The following is a 16,047-nucleotide window of genomic DNA, read 5'->3' on the forward strand; positions in this document are numbered from 1 at the left end:
TGCAACCCTACCCCCTCCCTTTCATCCGACTCTATCCCGTCCCTCTCCCCGACCAACTCAACTACCCATCGTCCCCCATCAAACGACCTCACTTACCCCATTTACAACCCTCTCCTTCTTCGCAATCCCCAGCCATCGCTTCCACCCGATGTTCCTAGCCACCCTCCTCCCGTTTCCGGAGGACCCCCTCCCCAATCACCTGCCCCGCCAGGCTCGCCAAACGACCCGGCCGCAACTTCGCTTCTCTCGCTGCAACGCCTTCCGTAAACGTCATCACGCTTGCAATGACATCAGACGCTAGAGGGCGGGCAGAACAGCTGAGGAGGAGGAGTTGCATACAAACCAGGGCCGCCTCTCTCATTTGGTTGGCGGAATATCCGCTATTTTACATGATCAGCTGTATTCCGAAAGAGATTTCGCGACAAGGGAGAAAAATACAACTTATGTCAAAGACTGAGCGAAATTACACCAAACCTACTTCAAAAGTTGAAGAGAGGTAGGATAAATCGGTGTCCTGTAGACAGTCGGTCCAACTTAATAGAGGGAAGACTAGCAAGATCCGAAAGGGTCCGGACATTTGTGGTATCGCTTCTCGGCCTTTTGGCTAAGATCAAGTGTAGTATCTGTTCTTATCAGTTTAATATCTGATACGTCCCTTATCTGGGGACCATATATTAAATTGATTTTTGGAACAGGGAGATGGAATAGGGGCTTGCTCCGTCCACTCCGCGCATCGACCCGGTATTGCAGTGCCTCCGGGAACGGTGCACCTCCCCTCGGGGAAACTAACAACAAATGAAAAACAGAATCCGCTTGTCTCTATGCTTCCTGTTTCTGCCTCGTACTTTTCGCAGGCTACATTTGTTTTTAATGAGGGGACACAGCAGCTCAAAGGCAACCATGGGAAAATGGCAACAGAAACAGCACGCACACAATTTACAGCAGTCGTGGATAAAGTCAGGTCGGCAGTAAAACACACGCAGACGATTAATAACGAACGTGGGAATAAAGTACACACACACACATCCAAGGGAAAAGTCAATACGATGCCCGAGCCCCTTCACTGTACAGGCACGGCTCAATGCTATCAGGGACAATCACCAACCCTATTCAATGCACAGCTTACCAACAATTTCCTCCAGCGCTGTTCCACGGTTCTCAGCCTGGAATGAAGCAGAGTGGTCCCTCGGAAAAGGCAAAGAGAGCGTCCAGCCCTTTTCATGCAGGAAGGCTGAAGTGCCCGGCCCAGGTAATGCACAGGAACGCTAACGGCTCGGTGCCGGCAGGGTTAAGCTGATTACAAGGCCGGTGGTTAGGTGTGCAGTGATGGGCGAGGGGGGGGTCAATCCTTGATTGGCAGGGGGCGTGTCTTCTGACCAGGCGTGGGCAGTGCTGTCACGTGACAGTCAGCACAGTCCACCCCTCGGCAGCCTCGCCACTCGCCAGGCGTTACCGCAGTGAAAAGGAAAGGAATACATCTTACTCTATTTATAAGGTGAACGCTATATCTGACTATACAGAACTAAAGAAAGACAGACGTGCTCATAAAAATTTGGCAGACAACATAATATACACACAGCGATGATAAATAACGAGAATGAGTGCAATCGCCCAGTTGCCCACCACCCCACCGCCACAAAGCTCCTTCCACAGGGTGCAGAGGTCAGGGTTGGGGATCCATGTCCATGTACAGCTGCCTGCGCGTAAAACGGGGAGGGCTTGTCTCCAGCCCTTGCCTCTGCCCCCACTACATCTATTCAAGGAGGGTGATACCATCCCGCACGGTCCTCCCGTTAGCTGGTGTCATGAGGGGCAGGATCACTGACTATATCGGGGTGCGCGGTGCTGACCAGGTATCCTGCGACGGTACCGGTCACCCGGGTGTTTTATAAAAAATTACGGTCGCAGGCTCCCTGGTAGATGCCGTTGACCAGCGCCCACTCTCTAACAACCCGGGTGCCCTGACTGACCGTACCCCATTGCGGGCGCCGGTGTAGATCCCACTCCAGGAGGGTGGGGTATCGGACCCTCACAGCGGTCACCACCCGATCCCACAGGGTAGAGCCTACCCGGATCTTCGGCTGCGGCGCCCGTGGGGTGTTGTTGATCAGACAGGCTCCCCGGGGCGCTCGCCTCTTAATGAGAGAGGCTCATGTTGGGGCCCCCCTCATCCCACAGCCGGAGCAGCCCCGCGGCCAGGTGCTCGCAACGTGGGTCCAACTGCTCGGGCCAGTCCACCGGTTTACCGTGGTCCGCCAGGCCTCAAATCCCTCTCTCGTCGGTCCAGCCGGGAATCCTACGCTCGGTGCCTCTACTGGCCATTTTGCCCCTGTTCCAGAACACTTTCCCCACGCAGCGCCAGTGAGGAAACAGATTCTGCAGGTCTCAAAGTCAAGGGCTCTGGGCTCACAGTCTGGGTAGTGAAGGATTTTATTTACAGAAGGCAAACGGGGGAAAATGGCAACGGAAGCAACACGTGCACAACTTACAGTAGTCGGATCAGCAATAAATCACATTAAATCGCGTGGGGACAAAGTATACAACCACCCTTGACTTTGTGCAAGCGCGGCTCTTCTGCTTAGGGACAATATCCACACACCCAACCCTATTCAAAGCACAACTCACGGACAGCAGGGTGGTCCCTCGGAGGCAGCACAAAAGAGAAAGGGTCACGCACACGTGGGCTGCTTTATAGGTCTGGAAGGTCCAGCCCAGGTGATTCACAGGGAAGCCAATGGCTCGGTGCCAGCAGGGTTAAACTGATTACAAAGGCCAATTACCCGAGGCCAAGTACAAGGCTAATTAACGAGGCCAATGGTGAGGTGTGCATTGATGGGCCAGGCGGGGTCAAACCTTGATTGGCAGGTGACGTGTTTCCGGCCAGGTAAATGGGCAGAGCCGTCACGTGACGGTCCCGACCCCCCCCCCCCCCCGAGTCCAGATGCCAACTGCGTTTCATTGGCTTTGTATCTGGAGTCGGCACAATGACAAAGCTGCGTCCGGTCTGATCTAATCACTCAATTCAGACCCAAACAGGAAATGTGCAGGTTTCATTTAAACCCCTCCATGTGTATGAACACTAATTACTATTCACATTCCTCCAGCCTCACTGGACAGGAAACATCAAGTGAGAAACAGCAGGAGGCGGCCATTCAGCCCCGCTAACCATCAACAAGATGACGGCTGCTCTCCCATCTCAGCCACATGTTTCTGCCCGATCCTCATTTCCTCGATCCCTTCGGTCTCCACACATCTGCCGGCCTCTGTTTTATGTGAGGACGATCACTGAGTCTTCACCGGCCTCTGTGGTGGGGATTTACAGACATTCACCACCCTCGGAATGGAGACATTTCCCCTCATCTCAGTCCCGGACAGTCCACCCCCTTTTTCAGAGACTGGGATCCCTGGTTCAGCCGGTAATGATGTTGTGCATTTCAATGTGTTCACCTCTCAGTCCTCGATTCTCTAAATGAAAGGGTTATCACATTTGATCTTTCTTCATATGATGACCCCACCACTCCAGGGATCAGTCTGGTGAATCTTCATTGCACTCTCTATAACAAATACTCTCTAATCTCTTTGTTAATCCTCTATGGAATTAATTTCCATCTTCTGCAGCCCCGTGTTGCCCCAACCACTCACCTCCCACCCCCGTCACTATTTCCACCTTCCCACCTCCCCCTCACCTGGATCCACCTCTCACTCCCCAGCTCTTGCCCCATCCCTACCCCTCACCTCTTTTCTCGGACTATTTCCCGTCCACTCTCAGTCCAGAGGGAGGGTCTCGGCCCGAAATGTTGACGGTCCATTTCCCTCCACAGATGCTGCCCGACCCACTGAGTTCCTCCGGCAGTTTGTTCTTTGGTCTGTGTGACCCGTGTTAGTGTGGGGAGCGGGATTTTACACCATATTCCCGGTACAGTCTCAACAAAACACAAATAATTGTCACTTTGCCCGGACCATCGGCCCCGCTTGCAGGGCAACAGTCTGCCGGTGTTTGCCCCCCAATGTGGTGAATCGCCACCACCGTGGGCTCAGACATTTCCACAGATGAGCCCCTCCTGTCCCCACCGGGACAAACATCCTGTCCGCCCCCTCTCTCACCGTCTTCATCCTCTCCCTCCCCGGGGAACCGGCATCAAACCGACGGGCCGAGCGGTCTCCTCCTACCTCTCAGCGACACATCAGACTCCGGCCGCAGGAGACGCTTCACAAACGCCCCAACTTCCCTCGGAGGGAAATGGAAATAAATCAGAAAGCGGACATTTACTTTGACGGTTGTCCCGCCGTGACGGAAAGTTCGGGAGACGGAGTCAGCGGGGGTAACGCCCTCTCGGCTGGTCCGCCTCCACTATTGGTTGTAACCAGTGATTGACATCGTTTCGCACCAATGGGAATGGCGCAGCTCCAGACTCCTCTGTTGACAGCGGTGGGGGAGGAGCTGGTCACGTGATTAGTAGCCCGGCCGTTAAACCGACCAAGCTCGAGCTCACCAGCGCGCGGGGCACAAAAGGCCCCGGATGATCGGTTGAGGTGAGAAGGGGTCTCCGGGTTGGGGGTCTCACCGGGCGGCGTTTTCAACACCGACTTCGGATAGTTGCTGTGACTCCGGACTCCGTGACCCGCAATCCCGGGACAGTCCTGCTCTCTTCCCTCTCTCTCAGCCCCACCATCCGTACACGGGCCCCGGGGAGCTTCCGGCTGATGAGGGAATGGGAACCGATGGGTCTCTCAGACAGAGCTGAGCTCCAGCTGTCTAAATGCAAGGATCGGGAACTCGGAGAAAGGGAACAAAATCTTTTACATCAGCTGTTGTGAAAATCACCTTTGTTCTGCCTCCAGTCACAAACCAGAGAAAATCTGCAGATGCTGGAAATCCGAGCAACACACACAAATTGCTGGAGGAACTCAGCATTAGTACTCTTTTCCATAGATGCTGCCTGGCCTGCTGAGTTCCCCCAGCATTTTGTGTCTGTTGCTTGTTCCACCCCCTCTTGTTCTGGACTTTCTACCCGTGAGAACATGTTTTGTCCCACTCTCTCTGGGTACAGAATGATATCAAACACCTTTGTCCTGGGCAACAAGTAGCTTTCACATCACAAATGTGCCAGACTCCAATGAGACAGACTACTGCCCTTCCCTTCATATTCATTGGCATTGCCATCACTGAGTTCACCACCGTCAGTCACCTGGGGGAGGGTTCAGGGGAAATATTTATGTACAATACAGAAACTGGTGTTACCTGTGTGTATTGTGGTGATGCAAAAGTTGCTGAAGAATTTGCAAGTGGGAAGAAGTGGAGTGATATTTGGAAATCTGACTTTTAAGCGTCATTTAGCAAGCAAATGACACATGGACCGTGTGCAAAAGCTCTGGCAAGAAAATCCATCATTACCTGTTACAGGCCTGCAACATAGGTTGTGTGAGAGTGTAGATGAACTTAAACAAACCCAGAGGAGATCAAAGTTCTTATAGACAGTGATTTGATAGCTGTTAAAATGAATACCTCTCTATATAAAATTCACTGTGCACATGTGGAAAAATTGCATAATACAAGCTTTATGTGCACACTGGTCATTACAAATTTGAGGGGAGATTGGTGGGAAGGTGGGGAGACCTCCGGTGTCCCTGATGCCATGACGTACAAGATGTGCATCCAGCTGCAGCTTGTAACCCTGCAGTTTAAGGAGTTGGAACTTGAAATGGATGAATTCTGGATCATCCAGGAGTCGGAGGGGGTGATAGATATGACATGAAGAGAGGTGAGTTACACACAAGGTGCAGGATACAGGAAACTGGGTGAGAGTCAGGAAGGGGAATGAGGTTAAATAGCCACCGCAGAGTACTCTTGTGTCCATCCCGCACAACAACAGGTGGAACCACTTTAGAAACTGTTGAGATTACCTGGCAGAGAAAAGTCAAAGGGGTGAGAGGGGATTTGTTAGTTAGGGGAACAGAATAAGAGGGGACTAATATCCCAGTGGTAAGGCTCGCTAGTGCTAGTGATGGGGGGAGGGGTGGTGTGGTTAAAATAAGTTGTAGGGGGAATGGGAGCCAGAATGACAGAACAGATGGTGGAGAGGGTGAATTGAATGGAATTGACTTTATTGCATACATCCTTCATATACATGAGGAGTAGAAATCTTTACATCTCCATCTAAATGTTAAAAGTGCAATTCACAGTAATTTATAACAGATAGTTTATACATAGGACAGTCGATATAACATAGTTTACAATTGTATCAGCATGAATTAATCAGTCTAATGGCCTGGTAGAAGATGATGTCCCAGAGCCTGTTGGTCCCTTTGCTGTGGTACCGTTTCCTGGATGGTAGCAGCAGGAACAGTTTGTGGTCGTGGTGAATTGGGTCCCCAATATCCTTTGGGCCCCTTTTACACACCTGTCTCTGTAAATGTCCTGAATAGTGGGAAGTTCACATCTACAGATGCGCTGGGCTGTCCGCACCACTCTCTGCAGGTTCCTGCGATTAAGGGAAGTACAGTTCCCATACCAGGCAGTGATGCAGCCAGTCAGGATGCTCTCAATTGTGTCCCTGCAGAAAGACCTTTGGATTTTGGGCCCCATCCCCAACTTCTTCAACCATCTGAGGTGAAAGAGGTGCTGTTGTGCTCTTTTCACAACACAGCCGGTATGTACAGACCATGTACATGAAAGATGGCAAATGGAGTTTAATGCTGGTGAGTGTGAGGTGCTACATTTTGGTAGGATAATCAAATTAGGACATACATGGTAAATGGTAGGGCATTGAAGAATGCAGTAGAACAGAGGGATCTGGGAGTAATGGTGCATCATTCCCTGAAGGTGGAATCTCATGTGGATAGGGTGGTGAAGAAAGCTTTTGGTATGCTGGCCTTCATAAATCAGAGCATTGAGTATAGGAGCTGGGATGTAATGTTAAAATTGTACAAGGCATTGGTAAGGCCAAATTTGGAGTATTGTGTACAGTTCTGGTCACCGAATAATAGGAAAGATGTCAACAAAATAGAGAGAATACAGAGATTTACTAGAATGTTACCTGGGTTTCAGCACCTCAGTTACAGAGAAAGGTTGAACAAGTTGGGTCTTTATTTTTTTGGAGCGTAGAAGGTTGAGGGGGTCTTAACAGTGGAATTTAAAATTATGAGGGGGATAGATAGAGTTGACGTGTATAGGCTTTTTCCATTGAGAGTAGGTGAGATTCAAACAAGAGGACATGAGTTGAGTGTTAGGGGGCAGAAGTTTAGGGGTAACATGACAGGGAAGTTCTTTACTCAGAGAGTGGTAGCTGTGTGGAATGAGCTTCCAGCAGAAGTGGTAGAGGCAGGCTCGATATTGTCATTTAAAGTAAAATTGGATAGCTATATGGACAGGAAAGGAATGGAGGGTTATGGGCTGAATGCAGGTTGGTGGGACTAGGTGAGAGTAAGCATTCAGCATGGACTAGAAGGGCTGAGATGGCCTGTTTCCATGCTGTAATTGTTATATGGTTATATGTGAGATCCTCGGTGATGTTTATGCCGAGGAACTTAAAGCTGTTCACCGTCTCAACCCCAGATCCATTGATGTCAATAGGGGTTAGCCTGTCTCCATTCCTCCTGTAGTCCACAGTCAGCTCCTTTGTTTTTGTGACAATGAGAGAGAGTTTGTTTTCTTGACACCAGTCAGATGTTGTTCAGACCTCAGACAGAGTCAGCAATCAAATGGTTGAGCATGGTGCGATGAATGTGCTGAACTGTGTGTATCACAATGCAAGAAGCATCGTAGGAAAGCCAGATGAGCTCAGGACAGGGAATTATGAAGTTGTATCCATTGTGGGGACTTGGTTGCATCCAACAGTTTGAGGGATTTAGAGAAATAAATTTGTAGAGAGATTGCACCATGCCAAGATGCAAAGGTTGTTCCAGTAAGTGATTTTAACTTTCCATATATTGACTGGGACTCCCATACAGCAAAAGGACGAGATGGAGTAGAGTTTGTCAAATGTGCCCTTAATCTGTAATTTGAATTCCTGACGTAGAAGTGTGCAGTAAGCTGTTAGGAAATGATCCAGGGCTGGTGACAGAAATTAGTGATCATAATGCCATGAGATTCAAAGTAAATATGGAAAACGAGAGGTGCACCACGGGTTGAGATTCTAAATTGGAGAAAGGTCAATTTTGATGCTATGAGAAAGGCTCTGACAAGTGTGGTTTGGAACAGGCTGCTTTCTGGCAAAGGAGTACTTGGTAAGTGGGAGGCCTTCAGAAGTGAAATTTTGAGGATGTAGAGTTCATACATATACATGCCTGCTAAAATAAAAGTTGAAAAGTTACAGGTGCAGGGAACCTTGGTTTTCAAGAGATATTGAGGCCAGGATATTTTGTTCCTCTAAATGCCTCAGACTGTTGGGTGCTACCAAGACGCATGAATGACAACAGTATCATGATTCCATGCCCTGAGCTCACCTGACTTTTTTAGTTGTCTGCTTTTGGTTTCTGAAAGTTTCCCAACAGGTTTTGGGTAAGTTATTGGAATGTATGTGCAGGAACCGGATATATACTGTAAGTATTTGGATAGGTGTGGACTGATAAAGGATAGACAGCATGGCTTTGTGCACGGTAGGTCATGTCTATCCAATCTTATAGAGTCTCTTGAGGAAGTTATGAGGAAAGTGGTTGAAGGCAAGGCAGTGGATGTTGTCTACATGGACTTTAGCAAGGCACTGGGCAAAGTCTCATATGGGAGATTGGTCAAGAAGGTTCAGTCACTCAGCATTCAAGATGAGATAGTAAATTGGGTGAGTCACTGTCTTTGGGAGAAGCCAGAGTGTGGTAGCACATGGTTGCCTCTCTGACTGGAGGCCTGTGACTAGTGGTTTGCCACAGGGATCAGTGCTGTATCTGTTATTGTGTGTCATCTATATCAGTAATCTGGTTGATAGTGTGGTTAACTGGATCAGCAAATTTGTGGATCACACCAAGATTAGTGGTGTCGTGAACAGCAAGGAAGACTATCATGGCTTGCAGTGCAATCTGGATCAGCTGGAATAATGGGATAAGAAATGCAAAATGCAATTTAATGGAGACAAGTGTGAGGTGTTGCATTTTGGTTGGACCTAGGTCTTACACAGTGAATGTTAGGGCACTGAGGATTGCTGTAGAAGAAAGGCATCTGAGAATACAGGTCTGTATTTCACTGAAAGTGGTGTCACAGTTAGATAGGGATGGAAAGAAAGATTTTGGCACGTTGGCCTTTTTGAACCAAAGTACTGAGAACAATAGATGGATGTTCTGTTGACTTTGTACAAGACATTGGTGAGGCCTAATTTGGAGTATTGTGTGCAGTTTTGGTCACCAACCTACAGGAAGATGTAAAAGAGGTTGAAAGAGTTCAGAGAAGATTCACAAGGATTTTGCCAGGTCTGGAGGACTTGGGTTATAAGGAAAGATTGAGCAGGTCAGGACTTTATTCCTTAGAATGTAGAAGACCGAGGGGAGATTTGATTGTGATAGAGGGGTATAGATAGGGTAAATGCAAGCTGGCTTTCTCTACTGAGATTGGGCGGTACTACAACCAGAGGCCATGGGTTAAGGGTGAAAGGTGAGATGTTAGGCGCACATGAGGGGAAACTTCTTCACACAGACGGTCATCCGGGTGTGGAATGAGCAGCCAGCACAAGTGGTGCATGCGAGCTCAATTTCAACATTTAAGAGGTTTGCATAGGTACCTGGATGGTAGGGGTATGGAGGTGGGTAGTTTAAATAGTTCAGCACAAACCAGATGGCCCAAAGGGCCTGTTTCTGTGTTGTAATTTTCTGTGACTGTGACAAGAACCTGAAATAATACAAAAATTCACTCTAAGTCCTTTTAACAGCTGTGTGGACCAACCATTCATCTCAGCAGGAATTTTTTATATGGCGTTAAAACTGTGGCACTTTAAGTTAATAATACATAAAAGAAAATCCCAGATGCATGTCAAGAAAGACTATTTGTGAGAGGGTGTTTCAGTTACTGTGGGGCCAGGCATCCATGGGGCTCAGCAGGAACAGGGAATAATACCAATGGAGAGAGTCAAACTGAGCCAGATCACAGATTGGAGATGGCAGAAATGCCCCATTCTTTTAGAGACAGGAAGAGCATCAGAGAATTTGATGGTCACTCCAGATACCAGCACTGTGCCCATTCAGAAGATGATTTCTCTGTCCAACTTGGGTTGAACCTCACTGTAACACTGTGATACCAGATCAAACCTTGGCAACTCAAGTAATCTCATCTGAAATGTTGTCCTACACCAATTGATGGATTTTGTAAATCTTTTTACAGGTTAAAAACGAGAAAGAATTTGCCTCCAGCAATTTCAAACACGGCACGCCAGTTTTGTTGTCCCTGTCAAGATATTTAAGAACTGGAGCAAGGGATCGACCATTGTTCCTGTTCAGACTGTGGGGAGGTATTCTCTCAGTCTTCTGACTGACTGACATGCCCGTAACTTTCCAAGGGAAAGGCCGTTCACCTGCTCAGATAGTGGGAATGGATTCACTCGGTTATCTCAATTGAAGGTATATCAGCAAGTTCACACTGGGCAAGGCCATTCATCTGTTCTGTGTGTGAGAAAGGATTCAGTTGGTCTTCCCACCTGTGGACACACCAGTCAGTTCAGACTGGGTAGAGGCTGGTCATCTGCTGAATTTCTGGGAAAGGAAAAAGGATTCACACAGTCATCTAACCTAATGGCTCACCAGCGAGTTCACACTGGGGAGAAGCCATTCACCTGCTCAGAATGTGGGAAGAGATTCACTGATTCATCCATCCTACAGAGACATCAGCGAATTCACACTGGGGAGAAGCCATTCACCTGCTCAGAATGTGGGAAGAGATTCACTCAGTCATCCGACCTACAGAGACATCAGCGAGTTCACACTGGGGAGAAGCCGTTCACCTGCTCATTCTGTGGGAAGAGATTCACTGATTCATCCACCCTACAGAAACACCAGCGAATTCACTCTGGGGAGAAGCCGTTCACCTGCTCAGAATGTGGGAAGAGATTCACTGATTCATCCCACCTAGAGTCACCAGCGAGTTCACACTGGGGAGAAGCCGTTCACCTGCTTAGAATGTGGGAAGAGATTCACTAGGTCATCCAGACTACTGGCACACCAGTCAGTTCACATGGGGGAGAGGCCGTTCGCCTACTCAGAATGTGGGAAGAGATTCACTGATTTGTCCACCCTACAGAGACATCAGCGAGTTCACACTGGGGAGAGGCCATACACCTGCTCAGAATGTGGGAAGGGATTCACTCGGTCATCCAACCTACAGAGTCATCAGCCAGTTCACACTGGAGAGAAGCTGTTCACCTGCTCAGAATGTGGGAAAGGATTCATTCGATCATCCAAACTATTGGCACACCAGTCAGTTCACACTGGGGAGAAGCCATTCAGCTGCTCAGAATGTGGGAAGAGATTCACTGATTCATCCAACCTACAGTGTCATCAGCGAGTTCACACTGGGGAGTGGCCATTGTTATGAATCCCTAGGTTTCATTTTCTGTGGACTGTCATTTTAAGAGAGAGAGAGAGAGAGAGATTAAGAATGGAAATCAATCTGACTTGCAGCTTGTTTACATTGCTCACTGCTTGTTTAGTTTTAACCAAGGACACAGATACTCAGTCAGACGGAGATGAAGGAGGATAAATGGAAGGATCGAAACAAGGGAACTACTGGCCAAGGGTCACTGTTTAGAACTTTCCACTGCCCACAAGGGTGGGTTAATTATCGATTCAGCGAACATTGAATGTGTGGTTGTCACCTCATTTGATCCATAGGAGTGGATCGGATTTGGGGTATCCTGTGAAGACCATTTATGTGTTAACACTTGCCTGGGTGTGGTGTGGTAATTCACTTGAAGACGATACCCCTTGTGACAAGTCACTTTCTGTGATAATTCATAAATGGATTTGGAACGACGACGGATAACATCTACAGCGACTGTTCTCTCGTTTTACCACCATGGATACTGTGGAATTCACATTATTGCCTTCTCTCGACATTTACCCTGGATTACAAATATCCCTCTCTCCTCAACTGCTCTGTGGTTGAACTGAACTCTCATAGTTCACCATCTCAAGACTCCAAGCCTTGTTTCCCCCGAGCTCAATAGTTTGGGAGTTATATTTATACACACGTACACATAACACTGTTAACTTTTGTTTATCTTGCTTAAGTTACTATATTGTTAGTAGATACTAATAAAGATAGTGGATTTAACATCAAAACCAGACTCCAGGTGTAGTCTATTGCTGCTGTTTCGTTTCTAAAGCGTTACATTTCATAACAAAATTTGGGCTTGCATCCGGGATATGCACAGATTTGAGGGCGTATTGATTAATTATCGATTTCATTGGAGAAATCCCTTTTGATTTATTTGTGTGTGGAAAATCAGCAGCAATGGATGTTGATAGATTTCTGGAAGCGCCAACCTCTGAGGCACTAAAGGACACCAGAAGGATTGAGTTGTTGATTATTGCTAAAAGGTTAAAACTTGCTAAGGTGAAATTGACAATGAGGAGGTCACACATGCAGAGGATAATAGCTGAACATTATGTATATGAGGGTGTGTTTAAAGTGGAGGAGTTGGAGATGTTTCCTGAAAGTAAACCTAGTGAGCTTGGGCTCCTGTACAAGTTAGAAAAATTAAAGATGGAGGCTGTGGAAAGGCACAGGCAGTTTAAGGCTAGAGAGGCAAGAAAACAGAGAGAAGAGGCAGAAAAACAAGGAGGAATCAGAAAGGTAGAGGATGTTCCAGCTGGAAAAGATAGAGAGATTGCAGCAAAGGGGTCTAGCGTGAGACTCTGGTGATAAGTTTGAGGCCAGTCGGGAAGTTAAACTGGTACCTCCATTTGACTCTGTCCAACTCCAGCACATTTTTCCTGAAATGAGTCCCTACACTGCTCATAATTGTCCGTGTGGTTTAACCATTGCCTGAAAACATCTCAACAATATATCCTTATGGATAGACCTCTCGTAATGAATGGTAGCATCATATTTACATAACTAATGGTGAATGGCCAGGGTGAAGAGTAGAAGGAAAGGCTATGGGCAGTGATTTTTTTTTTAACTGCAAGGAGAAATCGATATTCGTGCCTTCAGGTTGGAGCTGTGCAGCTGGAGTATTATGTGTTTCTCTTCAACCCTGAGGCTGTCAAATTGAGCAACTCCAGCCATTGCTATTCTGCCATCATCCATGCTAGTGTCCCCTTCCAATCAACTTTGGTGAGCTCTTCTCCCATGCCTCTGTAGTTCCCCGCACTCCACTAATAATGATGCATCTTCTCGTACCTTTCCCCTCTCAAAGTGCAGGGTGAATTGTAACATGTTATGATCACCAAGTCCACGTTTCCTTTACCATAAGCTTCGTAATCAAATTTGGGTCATTACACAACACCCAATCCAGAATTAACTTTTCCCTAGTGGGCACAATTACAAGCTGTTCAAAAAGGAGTCTCATTGGTATTTTCCAAATTCCCTCTCTTGAGATCAAGCACCAACCTGATTTTCATAATCTACCTCCACCATCCCACTCATGGACTGTTTGCCCCACTCCCATCTGGGTAGACGACGCAGCATCCTCACCAGGACGGCCAGCCTCTGGGACAGCTACTTTCTCCAAGCAGTAAGGCTGATAAATGTCTCTACCCAACTAACCCACCCATTCCACATCACCAAACACATCTACTTTATAATTTCCTGTCTGTCATCTTATTTGCAGACATCCCCTGCCGAGCGTCACTTTATGGACATCCAATCAATCCGTGCACAGTATATAAGCTGTGGATATATGTTTTTACTATTGTGTTTTTGTGTTCCTTTGGATCCAGAGTAATAACTATTTTGATCTCAGTTACATTTTTCTGCTGGAAATGGAATTAAACAATCTTGAATAAACATTTCAGCAGACTGCAGCGTCACATTTCTGTCTCTGTGTTCCTGCAGCAGAGCGCCACCTGGTGACAATGGAGTCCACAAATCAGGGGCTCCTGTTATTGTGGCAAATCACCACCGGGTGGCAGTGTTGTCCACAAAAGGGAGAGGTTTACAGCGATAAGGAGGGGTGCAGGGGGCTGGAAGCCAACTCTGCAAGTGGATGAAGTGCCAGTCCTGCCCCAAACCACCCTCCCCACCACTAGTCAGGGTCCCAAACAGTCCTTCCACATGAGGCAACTTTTCAACATCGTGCCTGTTGGGGTCATCTCCTGTTTCCAGCTTTCCAGGTGTGGCCTCCTCGACATTAGTGAGACCCGATGTAGTCTCTGCATTCTGCACTCTGTCCCGATGAGACTCTGCAGATATTGGAGATGCAGAGTAACAAACACAAAATGTTGGAGGAAGTCAGGAGGTCAGGTAGCTTCTACAGAGGGGGATAAATCAAAACAGAGATTTCCTGCCGAGACCCTTCATCGGGACTGGAACTGGGAGAAGCTGGAACAAGATGATGCGGGGAGTGGAAGAGTCCAAGCTGGTAGATGACAGGTGAAACCAGGTAAGAGTGAAGGTGAGAGGGTGGGGGAGGTGGGAGATGAAGTGAGACGCTGTGAGGTGGGAGGTGGAAAATTCAAAGGACTGAAAAGAAGGAATCTGATAGGATAGGAGAGCGGACCATGGGGAAAATAGGAAGTAAAAGAGGAACCAGAGGGAGACGGTCCACAGTGGAGAAGAGAGAAGTGGGGAGACAGAATGGAGGAGACAGGCGTGTGGGTTTGATAAAAAGGAAGAGGTAGAAGTTAAAGATATCGATGTTCATGCCATCGGGTTGTAAACTACCCGGATGTAATATGAGGTGTTGCTCCTTTAACCTGAGAGTGGACTCATTGAGTTAGTTAAACGATGAACCGGAAGGGAGAGTGGATTAATAATTTTCCCCTGGCATCCCTATTAAATCAATCCTCTCTCACCTTGAACCGGTGCCGTCTGGTTGTTGGTTCCACAAAAGTGGGGAAAAGGACTGCGCACGTTCCCCAGTTCTGTACACTCAGGGTTTGGGACACCTGCATCATGTCAGCCTCAATCTCCTGCACTTCAAGGTGTGAAGTCCCAACCTGCCCAGCCTCTCTCCAGAACTCAGTCCCTCGAGTACCGGCACCATTCTCGTAAATCTCTCCTGCACTCATTCCAGATTGACGTCCTCTCTCCTACAGCAGAACCACCAAAACTGGATACAATAATCCAGGTGCGGATACCCTAACAATACCCTAACCCTAATGCAACCTCACTAGACTCTTCTTGAGCCATGAGATATGAGACAGAGACTGCTCAGCCAATCGAGTCTGTTCCACCATTCCTTCGTGTCCAATTGATTCTCTCTCTCAACTCCATTCTCCTGCCTTCTCCCCATAATCCTTGAACATCCTTTTTAAATATACTCAATGACTTGGCATCTCCTCCGTCCATGGCAATGAATTCCAAAGATTTACCACTCCCTGACTCAAGAAATTCCTCCTCATCTCTGCTGTCAGTGGATGCTCTATACATTGAGGCCGTGGCCTCTGGTCCCAGACCCACACAGCGTAGGGTGCATCTTCTTCATAGCCACTCTGCCGAGGCCTTTCAATATTTGATAGGTTTCAATGAGATCCCCTCTCTTTCCTCTGGACCAGTGAGTACAGGGTCAAAGATCTTAAGTTAACGCTTTCATTCCTGGAATCATTCTCGTGAACCTTCTCCGAACCCGCTCCGATATGAGCATATCTTTTTCTCAGATGGGAGGTCGGAAACTGCGTGATCTGACCAATGTGTTATAAAGCTCCAGTACCACATCCTTGCTCCTATATGCTAACGTTACAGTTGTCATCCTTAACTCAATCTGCAAGCAAACCTTTAGAGACTCCTGTTCACGGAGTCCCAAGTACCTATTTCTGATTTTTGTATTTTCTCCCATTTATTTTTTTCTCTCCGTCTTTATTCTTTCTACCAATTGTACATGACTGGACACTTGCATACACTGTATTTCATCTGCTACTTCGTTGTCTGTTCTCCAAACCTATCAAAGTCCTTCTGCAGACTCCAGCTTT

General features: G+C 47.6%; 1 long non-coding RNA gene, 1 other non-coding gene and 1 pseudogene across 3 annotated transcripts in view; 2 read left to right on the plus strand and 1 right to left on the minus strand.

The window, feature by feature from the left end:
- LOC140208560 (uncharacterized) overlaps positions 1–237 on the minus strand; it is a 32,938-nt gene extending 32,701 nt beyond the window's left edge. For both annotated transcript variants that reach the window (XR_011888823.1, XR_011888822.1), the window contains exon 1: positions 97–237. This is a non-coding gene — a long non-coding RNA (uncharacterized lncRNA). The remainder of the gene's footprint in view (positions 1–96) is intronic.
- A 347-nt stretch (positions 238–584) lies between these two features.
- On the plus strand, positions 585–775 carry LOC140208865 (U2 spliceosomal RNA). The gene has a single exon (XR_011888959.1). It is a non-coding gene; the product is annotated as a U2 spliceosomal RNA (small nuclear RNA).
- A 5,820-nt stretch (positions 776–6,595) lies between these two features.
- LOC140208546 (uncharacterized) lies at positions 6,596–12,237 on the plus strand (annotated as a pseudogene).
- The last annotated feature ends 3,810 nt before the right edge of the window (positions 12,238–16,047 follow it).

The sequence above is a fragment of the Mobula birostris genome, chromosome 13 (genome assembly GCF_030028105.1).
Source record: "Mobula birostris isolate sMobBir1 chromosome 13, sMobBir1.hap1, whole genome shotgun sequence".
In the NCBI taxonomy this organism is placed as follows: Eukaryota; Metazoa; Chordata; class Chondrichthyes; order Myliobatiformes; family Myliobatidae; genus Mobula; species Mobula birostris.